The following is a 17,002-nucleotide window of genomic DNA, read 5'->3' as shown; positions in this document are numbered from 1 at the left end:
AAGAAGCCTGATGAACCCTTCTTTTAGGATTAACCAAGGTATATTATAAAACAAAAACACACTATTAAACTGCTGAACCCCAAAGACAAAGAGATATTTAAAGCAGCAACAGAGAAGCAACTCATACTGTACCACAAATCTTCACTAGGATTAACAGCTGGTTTCTCTCCAGAAACCTCCAGAAGGCAGTGGGATGACATATTTATAAAGTCCTGAAAGAAAATGCTGTCAACTAAGAATTCTATATCCTGGAAGGCAATAAAAAGAAAACTGAAAATTCACAAATCTGTGGAAATTGAACAACATACCCTTAACAACCAATAGGTCAAAGAAATTACAAGGGAAGTTCTTGCCAGAGCAATTAGGAAAAATAAATAAATAAATAAATAAATAAAAGGCATTCAAATTAGAAAGAAGTTAACTGTTTGCAGAAGACATGATCTTATATGCAGAAAACCCTAAAATTACCCAAACACACATAAAAACACTGTTAGAGCTAATAAATACATTCAGGAAATTTGCAGGATACAAAATTGCCACACAAAAATCAGTTGCATTTCTATATGCTAGCAATGAACAATCTGAAAAGGAAATTAAGAAAACAATCCATTTACAATAGTATCAAAAAGAATAGGGGCACCTGGGTGGCTCAGTCGGTTAAGCGTCTGCCTTCAGCTCAGGTCATGATCAGATCAAGCCCAAGTCCAGCCGCGCTGCAGGCTCCCTGCTCAGCAGAGAGTCTGCTTCTTCCTCTCCCTTTGCCCCTCCCCCTGCTTGTGCTCGCTCCTTGCTCACTCTCTTTCTCTCAAATAAATAAAATCTTTAAAAAAAGAGAGAGAAGAAAATGCTGAAGAATGTACTTAACTAAGGAGCTGAAAGACTTGTATTCTAAAAACTACAGAACACTTCTAAAGAAAATAAACATCTAAGTAAAATAGAAAAACACCACATGTTGATAAATTGAAACACTTACTATGGTCAAGATGACAATACTACCCAAAGAGATCTACAGGCTGAATGTAATCCCTAACAAAATACCAATGGTAATTTCTGCAGAAATTAAAAAAACAAACAAAAACAAAAACAAACAAACAAAAGTAACCTCTCCAGAAATTCATAGGGAATCTCAAGGAACCTTGAACAGCCAAAATTCCTGAAGAACAAAACTGGAGGAATCACATTTCCTGATTTCAAAACTTACTGCAAAACTACTACAATCAAAAGAGTTTGGTATTAGCATAAAAACAGACATAGAGACCAATGGAATAGAATAGGAAGCCCAGAAAAAAAACCTTGCACATACAGTCAAATGATTTTCAACCAGGGTGCCAAGATTATTCAATGAGAAAAGGACAATTTTTTCAACAAGTGGTGTTGGGGAAACTGAACAGCCACATGCAAGAGTGAAGTTGGAGCATTACTTCATATCATATACAAAAATTAACTCAAAATGGATCAAACACCTAAACTTACAAACTAAAATTATAAAACTCTTAGAAGAAAACACAAGGGGGTAGGTACTCAGTGACCTTGGATATGACAATGATTTCTTAGCTATGACAACAAAAGCACAGGCAAGAAAAGAAAAAAAGGATAAATTGGACTTCATCAAAATTAAAAACTTTCGTGTGCATCAGGGTTGGCTGGATGGCTCAGTTAGAAGAGTGTGTGACTCTTGATCTCAGGGTCATGAGTTTGAGCCCCATGTTGGGTACAGAGATTACGTAAAAAAAAAAAAAAAAAAAAGTAAATAAGTAAACTTAAAAAGCTTTTGTGCATCAAAGGACAATATCAACAGAATGAAAAGACCACCCACAGAAAGGGAGAAAATATCTACAAACCATACCTCTGATTAGGGATTAATATGCAATACAGAGAACTCCTACAACTTAACAACAAAAAAACAAACAACCCAATTCAAAAGCGGTCAAAGGACTTGGCTAGACATTTCTCCAGAGAAGACATACAAATACCAACAAGCACATGAAAAGATGCTCAACATCATCAGTTATTAGAAAAATACAAATCAGGGGTGCCTGGGTGGCACAGCGGTTAAGCGTCTGCCTTCGGCTCAGGGCGTGATCCCTGCGTTATGGGATCGAGCCCCACGTCAGGCTCCTCCGCTATGAGCCTGCTTCTTCCTCTCCCACTCCCCCTGCTTGTGTTCCCCCTCTCGCTGGCTGTCTCTATCTCTGTTAAATAAATAAATAAAATCTTTAAAAAAAAAATACAAATCAAAGCCACAATGAGATACTACCTCACACGAATTAGAATGGCTATTATATTTAAAAAAAAAAAAAAAAAAGCCAAACAAACAGAAAATAAAAGCTGGCAAAGATGTGGAGAAATCGGAACTCTTTTTAAAGATTTTATTTATTTATTTATTTATTTATTTATTTATTTATTTATTTATATTTATTTGAGAGAGAGCGCGTGTGCGTGCACGCGCGCACACAGGCAAGGGGAGCAGCAGAGGGAGAGGGAGAAGCAGGCTCTCCACTGAGCAGGGAGCCTGATGCAGGATCCTGGGATCATGACCAGAGCCGAAGGCAGATATTTAACCGACTGAGCCACCCATGTGCCCCAGAAATTGGAACTCTTATGCACTGCTGGTAGGAATGTAAAATGGTTCAGTCACTGAGGAAGACAGGATGGTGACTCCCAAAAAAAATTAAAACAGAGAATTTCCATATGATCCAGCAATTCTTCTCCTAGGTATTCCACTCCTACCCAAAAAAACTGAAAGCAGGGACTCAACCCAATTATTTATATACCAATGTTTATAGCAGCATTATTTGCAATAACCAAAAGGTGGATACAACCTATGTCTGCTAACAATGAATGGACAGATAAAATGTGGTACATACATACAATGGGATATTTGATTATAAAAAGAAATGAGGGGCACCTGGGTGACTCAGTTGGTTAAGCGTCTGCCCTCGGCTCAGGTCATGATCCCAGGGTCCTGGGATCAAGCCCCACATCAGGCTCCCTGCTCAGCAAGAGCCTGCTTCTCTCTCTCCCTCTGCTGCTCCCCCTGCTTGTGTGTGCACTCTCTGTCATATAAATCAATCAATCAATCAATCAATCTTTTAAAAAAATTAAAAATAAAAAGAAACAAAATTCTAATGGCACCTGAGTGGCTCAGTCAGTTAAGCATCCAATTCTTGATTTTGGCTTGGGTCATTATCTCAGCGTCCTGGGAATGAGCCCTGCCTCGGGCTCCACGCTCAGCAGGGAGTCCGCCTGAAGATTCTCTCTCTCCCTCTTCCTCTGCCCTTCCCCCTGTTCACATGCACATGTGCTCTCTCTCTAAATAAATCTTAAAAAAAAAAAAAGAAATGAAATTCTGATACATGCTATAACATGGATGAACCTTGAAAAAAGTTATGCTAAATGAAATAAGCCAGGCATCAAAGAAAATTGTATGATTCCATTTATATCAAATATCTAAAATAGGCACATTCGTAGAGACAGAAAGTATATCAGAGGTTACCAGGGACTTGGGGGGAGAGGAAAATGGAGCACTGTACAATGGGTAAAGAGCTTCTACTTGAGATGATAGGAAAAGTTCTTGAAACAGTGATAATGGTTACACAACACTGTGAAAGTACTTAGTGCTACTGTATTGTACACTTAAAAATAGTTAAAATGGGGGCACCTGGGTGGCCCAGTTGGTGAAGCACCCAACTTGATTTCAGCTCAGGTCTTCATCTCAGGGTCGTGAGCTTGAGCTCCACCTTGGGTTCCACACTGAGTGTGGAGCCTACTTAAAAAAAAAAAAATAGTTAAAATGGTAAAATTCTGCTATGTACATTTTACTGTAATTTTTTTAAAAGACAAGTCATTTACAATAGCATTAAAATAACATCAAACATGTCGGGATACATTTCACAAAATATGTGAAAGACCTCTACATTGAAAACAATCAAAAAATGCAGATCTCGAAGGAAAAAAATGCAGAAAAATTAAAGAAGACATAAATAAATGGAAATTCACACCATGTGAACAGATTAGAAGACTTGATACTATTAAGATGTCAACTCTCCCCAAATAAATCTATAAATTCAATGAAATCCCAACCATGATGTCAGTTGGCTTTTTCAGAGAAATTGGCAAACTAATTCTAAAATGTGTATGGATATACAAAGAACATTAAATATCCAGATCAATCTTATAAAGAAGAATAAAGTCAGACAACTTATACTACCTGATGTCAAGACTTGTCAGTGGGGTACTGGCATATAAACACACAGTTCAACAGAACAAAACAGAGATCCCAGAAATAGGTCCATACCCGTAGTCAATTCATTTTTGACATAAGTGCTAAAGCAAATAAATGGAGAGGGGTGGTGCCTGGGTGGCTCAGTCAGTTAAGTGTCTGCCTTCAGCTCAGGTCATGATCCTGGGGTCCTGGGATCGAGTCCTACATCAGGATCCCTGCTCAGCAGGGAGTCTGCTTCTCCCTCTACCCCTCCCCACGGCTTGTGATCTCTCACTCACTCTCTCTCTCTAATAAATAAAATCTTAAAAAAAAAATTTTTTTTAATTAACAAAGAAAGTTGTGGTAGTTTTAAACTTCAAAGTTTTAGACAGCCCTTTCCCCAAAAGGTAGAGCCTTCTTCTCTCCTCCCCTTGAGTATGGGCTGGACTTAGTGACTCAATTTTAAGGAACAGAATATAATATGGCAGAAGTAACAGTCTGGGGGTGCCTGGGTGGCTCAGTTGGTTAAGGATCTGCCTTCAGCTCAGGTCATGATCCCAGGGTCCTGGGATCAAGCCCTGCATCAGGCTCCCTGCTCAGTAGGGAGTCTGCTTCTCCCTCTGCCCCTCACCCCGATCATGCTTGTGTGCTCTCTGAAATAAATAAAATCTTTAAAAAAAGAAAAAAAAGAAGTAACAGTCTGTGACTAGGTCATTAAGACTCCTCTTTACTTTGTCTTGGATCATTCATTCTGGAGGAGATAATTGTATGCCATGAGGATTCTCAGAGAGCCCACATGTCAAGGAACTGAAGCTACCTGCCAAAAGCCATGTAAAGTCATCTTGGAAACAGACCCTCCAACTCCAGGAAAGCCTTCAGATGACTGCAGTCCCAAAAGACATCTTAACTGCAACTTCATGAGAGACTGTGAGCCAGAACCACCCAGCTAAGCCACTCCTAAATTTCTGATCCTTAGAAACTGAGGCAGTAAGTGTTTACTGTTGTAAACTGCTAAGTTTTGGAGTCAGTAGATAACAAATACACAAGTCTTTTTAGCAAATGGTGCTGGTACTGGAACAAGAAGTTATCCATATGGGAGCAAAATTAACCTCAACCCCCAATCTTACAGAATACACAGAAATGAATTCCAAGTGGATCAGAGACCTAAATGTAAAAACTAAAACTCTACAACTTCTGGATGAAAACACAGGAGAAATCTCCAACATTGAGAGGTAGGCAAGGGTTCCTCAGACACTACAAAAGGCAATAACCATAAAAGAAAATAGTGGTAAATCAGACTTCAACAAAACTGGAAACTTCTTATCTTTAAAATATATCCATAAGAAAATAAATAGGCAAGCCACCCCAGACTGACAGAAAATATTCACAAAACATGTACCTGACTAATATTCTATATAAAGATCTCCTAAAACTCACTCAAAAAAAAAAAAAAAACAGCTCCATTTTTTTTAATGGGCAAAAGGTTTGAACAAGTATTTCACAAAGGAAGCTATACAAATGACCATTAAATACAGGAAAAAGTGCTCAATATCACTAGTAATAAGGTAAATGCAAACTGACACCACAATGAGCTATCACTGTACTTTCAGAAATATAGCTAAAATTAAAAACACTGACAACACACTACACATTGCTGAGGATATGGAACAATCACAACTCTCACACATTATTGGTGGGACTGTAAAATGATATAACCATTTTGAAAAAGGTATTAAAAGTTTCTTATAAAACTAGACATACATCTACCCCATGATCCAGCAATTCTATTCCCTTCTATTCCCTATTCCCCAAGAGAAATGAACATATATGTCCCCCAAGAACACTTGTACAAAAATGTTCATAGAAGCTTTACTCATAGGGGCGCCTGGGTGGCTCAGTCGTTTGAGCGTCTGCCTTCGGCTCAAGTCATGATCTCAAGGTCCTGGGATCAAGCCCCATGTGCCTCCCTGCTCAGTGGGGGGCCTGCTTCTCCCTTTCCCTCTGCCTCTCCCCCTGCTTATGTGCCTTCTCTCTGTCAAATAAATAAATAAAATCTTAAAAAAAAGAAAAAGAAAAAGAGAAAGCTTTACTCATAAGTCAAACACTGGAAACTGACCAGATATCAGAACAGATAAACTGGAATGTTCAGGCAATGAGCTACTACACAGCAATAAAAAGGAATGTACTACTACTGATACAGACAACAGCATGAACAAATTCCCAAAACATTATACTGTGTGAAAGAGGCTGTACGGAAGAGTATTATACCTTTTAGAATTATTTAGTACACAAGATTATTATTCCATATAGTATTATTCCTTTTATTTTTTTTAAGTAGGCTCCACACCCAGCATGGACCCCAACATGGGGGATTAAACTCACAACCTTGAGATCAAGACCTGAGGTGAGACCAAGAGTTGGAATCTTAACTGACTGAGTCACCCAGGTGCCCCAGTATTATTCCATTTATACGAAATTTTAAAACTGGCCAACTAATCTATTATGAAAAAATTCAGAGCAGAAGTTGTCTCTGGCTAGAACAGAATAGCACTTTAAGTTAATCTCTATATTAAAACAAATTTAAAACATAGGTGGTAGCAACAAAGAGTATTCTGTTGAGAAAATACTTATTAAATTATTAACTTAGGGACGCCTGGGTGGCTCAGTTGGTTAAGCATCTGCCTTCGGCTCAGGTCATGATCCCAGCCACAGTCCTGGGATCGAGTCCTGCATCAGGCATCTTATTCAGCAGGGAGTCTACTTCTCCCTCTGCCTGCCCCTCCCCCTGCTTGTGCATGCTCACTCACTCTCTCTCCAGTAAATAAATAAATAAATTCTTTTAAAAAAATTATTGGGGTGCCTGGGTGGCTCAGTGGGTCAAGAGTCTGCCTTCAGCTCAGGCTGCCTCCTGGTCCTGAGGTCAAGCCCTGCATCAGGCTTCCTGCTCAGCGGGGTATCTGCTTCTCTCTCTCTCTCTCTGCCCCTCCCACTGCTTGTTCTATCTCTCTCACAAATGAATAAATAAAATCTTTTTTAAAAAATAAAAAAATTATTAACAACTTATTTGTATAACTCTGACAAATAGCAACTTACCAGTTACCAATGTATTATCTCTTGGCTCTAAACCCAACCATCATTGCCTGCTCTGCAAACATGGAGCTGGACCCATTAAATATTTTTCCTTTGCCAGGTGATATTAAGCTTTGTCAGAAGACACTGGAGAGATTCTGCAAAAAAGAAAAGGCTTCAGGGAACCTAGGAGGCTCAGTTGGTTAAAAGTCGGACTGTTGATCGATTTCGGCTCCAGCCATGATCTCATGGTTGTGGGATCGAGCCCAGAGTCAGGCTCCATGCTCAGCATGGAATCTGCCTGAAATTCTCTCTCCCTCTGCCTCTGCCCCTCCTCTCACTCACGGGCTCTCTCTCAAAATAAGTAAATAAAATTCCAAAAAAAAAAAAAAAAAAAAGAAAAGAATAGGCTTCTCCACCTGTCTAGTATACTCCTCTCACCAGGCCCCTGACATCCAGTCAGCTCCCCTCAGTGCCTAGCCACTGTTGGGTGCCTGACTCGCACAATGCATCATGGTCAGCAGTACAAAGTGGCCAGCAGCTACCTCTGACACCTCACTCAAGTAGTTTTCTGGCAGAGTGCTTCCTGCAAGACTCCTCTCCATAAATTGCTTTCTCCAACATCCTAGAAGGTAGATTTCCAGCCAGTTCTAGAGGGCAGATTTCCAGCATGTTCTGCCAGTGTGGCACCACAATGACTTTCTCAGCCATCCAGTTAGGCAGAACCACCCACTTCTCCAAGATACAGATCTCAGCCCTGGGAGAGTGTCTTCCTTGAGCACTCTGTTATCAGCCCTGGGGTAACGGCTACTCCCATATACACTATTCCTATATTACTTAGAGTTCACTCTACTTTTTACCAGCCAATCTCTCATTACTCCAATCCCCTGTTATAGTTAACAATTCTTTATATTAAACTTTACCTTTTTGGAGGCACCTGGGTGGCCCAGTTGGTTAAGCGTCCAACTCTCGGTTTCGGCTCAGGTCATGATCATAGGGTCCTGAAATCACTCCGCACTCAGCAGGGAGTCGGCTTCCTCCCACCCCCAGCTTGTGCAAGCACACATGCTCGCTCGCTCTCAAATAAATAAATATTTAAACTTTACCTGTTCAAATTCCTATGTGGTTTTTGTCTCCCAAATGGACACTGACAGTTGTTTCAATGAGTTGAAAAGGCTAAGCAGCACAGACTGAAAGTGAGAAACTTTATTATCTACATAAAATTCACATAGCTCTGCTTTCTTTATTCACAATTCTACCGATAAAAACTAATACAACACTGTAAACAGCCAAGTTAACATGCTTAAGGGTCCAAGCAGCCCTGCTGGTACACTGTTTGGGAAGTTACTCAAGCTTAATAGTCAGCTCCCTGAGGCCAAAGTTAGCTTTCTTTGGAGACACTCATGAAATAGCTAACACAACCACATATTTTATAATACATCTTCCCAAACACAGTAGAAACTTCTTAGCATTCATTCTGTTTTATGCTAAAGAAATCACTTTAATTTTCACGCAGGATATAAAAAACCAAAACAGTCTATGCTCATCTTGTGCTTGCCTGAAGTATCTAGTGTGCTACTTGGCCCTGACCCATACAACATCCTCCAGCTGAGCAGAATCTTTTATTTTTTTTTTAAGATTTTATTTATTCATTTGAGAGAGAGAGAGAGAACAGAAGGAGAGTAAGAGGGAAAAGCAGACTCCCCGCGGAGCAGGGAGCCCGATGCGGGACTCAGTCCCAGGACTCTGGGATCACGACCCAAGCAGAACGCAGAAGCTTAACTGACTGAGCCACCCAGGTGCCTGGAGCAGAATCTTTATAAGTAAGTTTCAAAATACTCTCCACTAAATCAAGTTTGTGACCAAACAGCAACTATAAAGTCTCCAAATCAATCAGGGACCATTAATATAAAATCTGCAAAGACCTTTTTAAAGTATTTAATCAAGTATATATGTTGAGACCCTGTAAAACAAATATTGTACAAGACAAACACAGTTCCTGTTCTCAGAAAACTGGAAGCGAGGATGGGGGGGATCCTCCCCACACTCTAAAAAAAGCCTAAGATCCTACAGCTATCCCACCTGAGGAAAGCATGGTATCCTGGAAACCTTCGCAATATTTTCAAGTGTGGGAATAGAATTGTGGAGGGTTTCAAATTCCCACAGAAACATTCTAGGTGCTAACAACCAGCATGAATATCCATGGTCAGGAGAAATCTTTCTGAGAACAGCATCTGAAAATGTTTCCAGAGTCAATAAAAAAGAGAAAAACTCGGGGTGCCTAGGTGGCTCAGTCAGTTAAACAACCAACTTTTAATTTCAGCTCAGGTCGTGATCTCAGGGTAGTGAGATCAAGCCCCACATCAGGCTCTGCACTGGGCGTGGAGCCTGCTTAAGATTCTCTCTCTCCCTCTCCCTCTGCCCCTCCTCCCCTCTAAAAAAATAAAATTGAAATTAAAATAAATAAATAAAACTGAAAAACACAACATCTAAATCCTGTAGCAGTTACTTGCCTTATAAATATAACTTTAAGCCAAATCACAGGAGATGGTCTCTTACTCTCTCGCATTCTCTACCCTGGCAAAAGGGAACAAACCTGTTCACATCACCTCAACTACCAAAACAATTTATAGTTCAGATACGAGGCCTCCATACGGCCCCACTGACTACACTCGTTTAGTTTTTTTTAAAGGAAAAACTGGAGTAACAACACACACACACACAGTAACTGACATGGGAAGAAAGTACAGCAGCAAAGCAAGGCTGTCAGTGTACCAGAGCCATTCACATAGTCTTCGGTAGACACAGCAATCAGATGCACTGTAGGGACCAAAGGCTACAGCTACCAAAGGGCTCCAAGATGAGCAGAGGGAAGAAACAAAGTCCCCTGCCTGGCTTTTATGACTTATTAGTCAAATGAAGAACTGCAGAATGAATTACCTGAACTTCTTCCTATGAAGGATTATATTTTAATCTCAGGTTGCATGGAGACTAGAAATCTGACCTGCTCTGTTCAATGGGAATGACCCTAACAACAGTTTTATACTTGAAAAGATAAAATCTATAAAGGAAAGTTGGTTTTGTTTTTATCACCCCTAAGAGCTTTTTCCTAAAAGTAACTCTTGATGCTTTACAAGTGTTTTCTCATTCGCCCTCAGATTCTTGATAAGGATTTTTACCATAAAGAAGTTTTACAAACAGCTCCAACATGTAGACCTTCAGCAGCCCCCAAGAGCCCGTATTTCAATAAAGGCCACAGAACGGCAGTAAGGCTTGCTCAACAGCATAGATTACATTTTCCCAGGTAATGGAAGTACCTACTCACAGCCCTGCTTCCCAGTATCATGCCAGGGTGCAAAGCTGCTTAAAAGGAAAGGAAAAGTTGTCTGCATTTAAAAGATGAGGAAACTAAAGCACAAACAAAATAAGCAGATGAAAGCTAAACCAGAAAAATGAAAAAGCTGTATCTAACCTACTTTATAATTGGTTCTGAATCGAAACATCTGTCTAAATTCACGACAAATACGAAATGCCATGTTACTTCTTCTTTAAAAAGAGCTGTTCAGGGGCGCCTGGGTGGCACAGCGGTTAAGCGTCTGCCTTCGGCTCAGGGCGTGATCCTGGCGTCATGGGATCGAGCCCCACATCGGGCTCCTCCACTATGAGCCTGCTTCTTCCTCTCCCACTCCCCCTGCTTGTGTTCCCTCTCTCACTGGCTGTCTCTATCTCTGTCAAATAAATAAATAAAATCTTTTAAAAAAATAAATAAATAAATAAATAAATAAATAAAATAAAAAGAGCTGTTCATTCTAGAAAAACCCCAAGCTTCAAGATCTATTTTGTATATATAAAAAAATTACTACATGGAGGTTTATAGAGACTTTATTCATAATTGCCAAAACTGGGAAGTAACCAAGATGTCCTTCAAAAGGTGAGTGGATAGGGGTGCCTGGGTGGTTCAGTCAGTTAAGCATCAGATCATGATCTCAGGGTCCTGAGATGGAGCCTGTGACGGGCTCCACTCCTGGGCTTGAAGCCTGCTTAAGATTCTCTCCCTCCCTGGGGCACCTGGGCGGCTGTTGGTTAAGCGTCTGCTTTCAGCTCAGGTCATGATTTTGGGGTCCTAGGATTGAGCCCCACATCCGGCTTCCCGCTCAGTGGGGGCTCTGCTTCTCCCTCTGCCTCCTCTTCCCTGCTCATGCTCTGTCTCTAATAAAGAAATAAAAATCTTTTTAAAAAAATTAAAAAATTCTCTCTCCCTTTCCACACATGTGCACTCTTTCAAAAATAATAAATAGGGGCGCCTGGGTAGCGCAGTCGTTAAAGCGTCTGCCTTCGGCTCAGGGCGTGATCCCGGCGTACCGGGATCGAGTCCCACATCGGGCTCCTCTGCTATGAGCCTGCTTCTTCCTCTCCCACTCCCCCTGCTGTGTTCCCTCTCTCGCTGGCTGTCTCTCTGTCACATAAATAAATAAAATCTTTAAAAAAAAAAATAATAATAATAATAAATAAATAAAATAAATAAATAAATAAATAAATAAATAAATAAATAAATAAATAAATAAATAAATAAAACAAAAGGTGAGTGGATAAACTGTGGTCCATTCAGACAATGGAATATTATTCAGCACTAAAAGAAATGAGCTATTAAGCCCTACAGACAAGGAGAAACCTTAAATGCATATTACTAAGAAGCCAATCTAAAAAGGCTACATTCTATATGATTCCAACTATCTGACATTCTAGAAAAGGTAAAACTGTGAAAACAGTAAAAATACTAGTGGTTGCCAGGGGTTGAGGGAGAGGGAGGAATGAAAAGGAGCACACTGGATTTTTAGGACAGCAAAACTATTCTGTATGATACTATAATGGTGGATACATGCCATTGTACATTTGTCAAAACAAATATATTCTATGGAATGTACAACATCAGGAGTGAACCCTGACATAAACTATGGACTTTGGGTGATAATGATGTGTCAATGTAGGTTCACTGACTAACAAATGTACCACTCTGCTGTGGGATGTTGATGATGGAAGAAGCTATTGGGGAAGGGGGGTTGGGGGTACATGGGAACTCTCTATACTTCACATTCAATTTTGCTATAAACTTAAAACCGCTCTAAAAAATAAGTCTATTTTATAAAAAGCCAAATTATTTAAATATTCTAATTTTTTATCTGGGTGGCTGTGAGACAAATGTATACATGTGTAAAAATCAAATTCTGTCCACTTTATATGTATTTTATATGTATTTATAAATAAACGTATTTATATGTATATGTATTTTATTTATATGTATTTCAATAAGTCACTTTGAAAGAAAAAAATTAATAGGGCAAACTAATCATTTGATGGAAAACAACATCTGTGCTCAAACTAACACTGGAAGGCAGAGCCTTGACAAGGCATGGGCACTGCCCAAGCACTGAGACTCCCTGGCTCTGTGTCCTAAACATCTTATTCTCAGTTTCCTCCACTGTAAAATGAATGTACTACTACTTGTCTCATAGAGCTGTTAAAAGAAATTTTTTTCTCATCCGCTTAGTTATTCAAAAGAAAAACAGGCACACCAGGAAATAAAGATTTCAATCAAGTGAGGAATATTACATATTGGTTCTCTCTTCCAACAAACTATAAGAAATACAGTGAACTATAAATATAGACACTGGGGCGCCTGGGTGACCAGTCGGTTAAGCCTCTGCCTTCAGCTCAGGTCATGATCTCAGGGTCCTGGGGCTCCCTGCTCAGTGGGGAGTCTGCTTCTCCCTCTCCCGCTGCCCCTCCCCCTGCTCATGCTCTGTGCTTGCGCGTGCTCTCTCTCTCTCGAATAAATAAAATCTTTAATAAACAAAGATATTTAATATTTTTAATAAAATGCCCTCTAAAGAAGCATTATTTTAAGAGTTAATTTTCTCACTTCAACCAACTTCCACATGAAAGTTTCATTCATCTTTATTCCCCACCTTACCTTCCATCCAGAACATATCATTTTAGCAGCTCCATTAGAATCAATTTAATTCTTTTTTTTTTTAAGATTTTATTTATTTATTTGACAGAGAGAGACAGCCAGCAAGAGAGGGAACACAAGCAGGGGGAGTGGGAGAGGAAGAAGCAGGCTTCCCGTGGAGGAGCCTGATGTGGGGCTTGATCCCAGAACTCTGGGATCACACCCTGAGCCGAAGGCAGACACTTAACGACTGAGCCACCCAGGCGCCCCAGAATCAATTTAATTCTTTTAAAAAAAAAGAAGAAGAAGAAGAGCAAAGGGTCTTCGCCTCTGAGCGTTGACCCTCTTGCCTTCTCCCTCTTTCACAGCAAAGTTTGGAGTAATCTTTCATCCGTTGGTACCAGGATTGCTGGCCATTCCCAGCACCACACAACTCTGCAAATAATGCTAAAAAAAACCCACTGGATTGTATGCTTTAAATAGGTATAAATTATACATCAATAAAACTGATCAAAAAGGAAAAAAGAGAATCAATTTAATTCTTTAAGAGATTTGGTAACTTTAAAAGAGGACTCTGATAACCAAGAAACTAGTCACTGACCACCGGCCCAAGAAGTCAATGGGGAAACAGAACGCAATACACCAAACAGAGCTATGAATAGGCAAAATGTGGAAATGACTTTTGATGGGGGAGCAGGGTGGATTTAAGGGATGCACACTCCTCACGAAAAGCACTGCATACTGCTCCCAGAAATGAAAATCTAGAACCCTTAGCTAAGGCCCTCCGATTGGTGCTAATTTTCTTACACTACACATGGGAGATCATCAGACAAAGAAGCTTCAAACTTTAAAAAGTTACATGTGAATTAAAATTAATATCCGCATGCAACTTTTCAAGGCAGCAAAATACATGCCACGTGACTCACGGTCTGAAGAAGCAGTGTCTACTGTGGCAACTGGACCTAATACTTACAAAGGCAAAAATCACCGTGCCCAGGCTCCAGAGAGAGATGAAGGATGAATTCTGTGAACCCTGTGAAAGACCAAAAAACCTCCTGGCCTGAATCAATTAACAGAAATCCAGGGGCGCCTGGGTGGCTCAGTCGGTTAAGCATCCGACTCTTGATTTTGGCTCAGGTCATGATCTCTGCAACTCGAAATCCAGCCCTGTGCTGAGCTCCTCGCTGGGCGTGAAGCCTGCTTAAGATTCTCTCTCTCTCCCTCTCCTCCTCCCCACATTTGCACGTGCATACGCTCTCCGTCCCCCCCCCACAAAAAAGAAAGACATCCAGAAGCATGACAAGCATTGACGTAAGTTCTAAAGCAAACAGACCCCCTCCATCTAGAAGCTTGTGCCCACTTGTAATAAAATAGTTCCTGGTTACTTCAACTTGCCACCTCAGTGGAGTATCATTAGTTCTTGACCCAGTATGGACAGATACGGAGGTCTGATAAAAGCAGAAAATGAAGCCTGGAGCTGAGAACGATGAGGGAGGAAAACAGCAACACTGGGCCCTGGGGCCCATAGGACTGCTCTTTAACTTTTCCTGAAACAGGGTCCCTCTGATGCAGTCTGGGAGTCAGAGCCATTCTACTCTCAGATGTATACTGAACAGAAATGAAGGTATGTACACACACAGACTTGTGCAAGAACATCTACTGCATCTCTATTCATAACAGTCCCAAACCGGAAACAGCACACGTGCTCATCAGCAAACTCTGTAGCCACGAAACAGAATACTACTCAGGAATAAAAAGGAACACAACAAAATGGATGAACCTCAAAAACAACATACTAAGGAAAAGAAGCCAGATAAAAAAGACTTCTCATTATTCTCAGAGTTCTAGTCTATAAAGTCATTGCTAACACCAAGTTCGCAAATATCAAGCCACTACTCCTAGGGGAAATACACGGTTAGGTTTCTGTGAGCCTTTGGTCACATATTTGTCAACCAACCAATTCATAACCTTCCAGAGCTACATACATACAATATATAGCCTGTATGTATGTTTCTGTTTAAAGACACTTTAACATACAGTAGTCCCCCTTATCCATGGTTTTGCTTCACAGTTTCAGCTACCCAGAGTCAACCACGGTCCAGAAGCAGAGGGTCCTCCTCCTAAGATATGGTCAGAAGGTCAGTTAGCCTAACGCTACGTCACAATGCCTACATCATTCACCTCACTGCATCTTACCATGTAGGCATTTTATCATCTCACATCATCACAAGGGTGAGTACAATAAGATACTGTGAGAGACACAACATTCACATAACTTTTATTACAGTATATTGGTATAACTGTTCTAATTTATTATGAGTTACTGTTAGTCTCTTTCTGTGCCTGATTTATAAATCAAACATTATTACAGGTATGTACGTATAAGAACAAACATAGTATATATAGGGTTCAGTAACATCCCCAGTTTCAGGCACCCACTAGGGGTCCTGGCAAGTATCTCCTGTAGATAAGGGCAGACTACTGGATATCGTTGACACGTTAACACTGCACTCTCAGCCGACAGTACTGTAATTCATGTCTGAAGAAAACTTATCTAATACACGTATTTCCTCCACAAGGGCATCACAACCTTCTCATGCTTAGGAAGATTAACAGCACTTCAGCACTACACTTGAGAAACATTTTAAACAGCAAAATTCCCAACAAAAAACACAAAAATATGAAAACCCATGGCACTACACAGACCATGAAAAGGACACTAGTTTACAGTATTAGAGACAAACAGGAAGGCAGAGAGTCACCTTGTTCCACTTCAGCTGGGAATGGACACAACAGGCAATTCAAATTTTTTGCCATTTCTGATCTGCAAAGGGTTTTCTTTCACCAGCGAAGCGGCTCAAATTTTCTTAATTCATGGGGCGCCTGGGTGGCTCAGTCGTTAAGCATCTGCCTTCGGCTTAGGGCGTGATCCCGGCGTTCTGGAATCGAGCCCCACATCGGGCTCTTCTGCTGGAAGCCTGCTTCTTCCTCTCCCACTCCCCCTGCTTGTGTTCCCTCTCTAGCTGGCTGTCTCTCTCTGTCAAATAAATAAATAAAATCTTTAAAATAAAAAAAAATTTTTCTTAATTCATTGCCAAATTTAAAAATCAGGAAATTTCACATAAAAATTCAGATTTCTTGTTTTCTTAAAAAAAAAAAGGTCACAAGGGGCGCCTGGATGGCTTAGTCAGTGAAGCAGCTGCCTTCAGTTCAGGTCAGGATCTCAGAGTCCTGGGATGGAGCCCCGGGTTGGGCTCCCTGCTCAGAGGGGAATCTGCTTCTCCTCTCCCTCTGCCCCTCCCCCCCAACTTGTGCTCTCCCTCTCTTGCTCACTCACTCTCAAATAAAAAAATAAAATCTTAAAAAAAAAATATCACAAGATCTGGTAACACAACTGGCTGGAACTGAGCAACAGTGACCCTTTAGATAAGGCCTGTCCTTGCTAGCTCACCCCAGTCCCTACCACTATGCAAGGCCCTTACACTCTGCTTCCCTAAATTTGTTGCCAGCTAGCCCATGATGTAAATGCATCATTTACCAACATGGATGTTTATATAATATATTGCTGACTGCAAAAAGGTACGAGTCAGGATGTATAGCATTATCTCATTTTTGTAAAAATTAAAGACAGAAGGGGGAAAAAAGTCTGGTTATACACTAAAACACAGGGAAGTTAAGGATGATTCTTTTTTATTTCTTTTTGTTACTCAAATATTACCTTTTTTTTAAACTAGTGAATATAATTACTTATATAAGTTGTTTTTTTATAAGCAGCTTTG

The 17,002-nt window shown here is 40.3% G+C and overlaps 1 protein-coding gene across 3 annotated transcripts in view; it reads right to left on the bottom strand.

The window, feature by feature from the left end:
* The window catches only part of IP6K1 (inositol hexakisphosphate kinase 1), a 62,280-nt gene that overhangs the window by 41,229 nt on the left and 4,049 nt on the right, over window positions 1-17,002 (bottom strand). For 2 of the 3 annotated variants that reach the window (XM_087867046.1, XM_045807156.2), the window contains exon 2: window positions 3,662-3,766. The exons of the other annotated variant lie outside the window; for it this stretch is intronic. The gene's annotated coding sequence lies outside the window, so the exon portion shown is untranslated. The remainder of the gene's footprint in view (window positions 1-3,661; window positions 3,767-17,002) is intronic. 3 annotated transcript variants of the gene reach the window in all.

Source organism: Ursus americanus, chromosome 14, assembly GCF_024610735.1.
Source record: "Ursus americanus isolate L20-20 chromosome 14, mUrsAme1.1.p, whole genome shotgun sequence".
Classification (NCBI taxonomy): domain Eukaryota; kingdom Metazoa; phylum Chordata; class Mammalia; order Carnivora; family Ursidae; genus Ursus; species Ursus americanus.
Note: the sequence above shows the minus strand (reverse complement) of the source record. Positions and strands in the feature narration are given on the sequence as shown.